The sequence below is a fragment of the Arachis ipaensis genome, chromosome B05 (genome assembly GCF_000816755.2).
Source record: "Arachis ipaensis cultivar K30076 chromosome B05, Araip1.1, whole genome shotgun sequence".
NCBI classification, from domain to species: domain Eukaryota; kingdom Viridiplantae; phylum Streptophyta; class Magnoliopsida; order Fabales; family Fabaceae; genus Arachis; species Arachis ipaensis.
The window spans coordinates 25688727-25689465 of NC_029789.2; positions in this window are offsets into that span (position 1 = coordinate 25688727).

Consider the following 739-nt stretch of genomic DNA (forward strand, 5'->3'; position numbering starts at 1 on the left):
TAAGTCTTTTTTTTTTTTTAAAATTTTATTCCAACTATGGATTATCCCAATTCCCAACTTTAAACAATGTGAACCACCACTTTTGTCCATCCTCTTCTAATCAAAAACCAACCGCTATCATTCTCATCCATTGCCACCATCCTTTTTATCTCCACACTATAACCACCCTAAACCCTTGACGCTAACCACTGGCCACAACCCTTCCCCCGGAACACTACCACCTGTTGCACCCATCGCACTGTACCACCTCACCTACCACAGCTAATGCTCCTAGATTTGGTAGCGGTTCCATTGTAGTTGCCAAGTCCATAGATGGAGAGAAAGAGAATAGGTGGAAGGAAGAAAATCAAGGAGAGAGGAAAGTGACAACAATGGTGAGACAGGTGGAAAAACGAAAGTGAGGGAAATTAACTACTACTCATATTTCAAAGATATGCATCCCAAATTCCCAATGAGGATAATGTTAGTTTAGGTCCTCAACCTCATACGAGAAAGTCAATCTCATTAATGTGCATTTAACATGGTAAGATACGCAATCCTATAGATAAATGGCCTTTTATTATTGTTTACCCGGAATGATAGATTTCAAGAACTTTTTTCCCTTATTTTAAATATTTTTCTGCATTACATGTATTTAATTCTCTAATATCTAGCAGGAGTAATATTTAATGGATCGAGTACCCACTATAGAGGTCATGATTAGTGAGAGTAAACATGGAGATAATTAAAGTTTGAATCC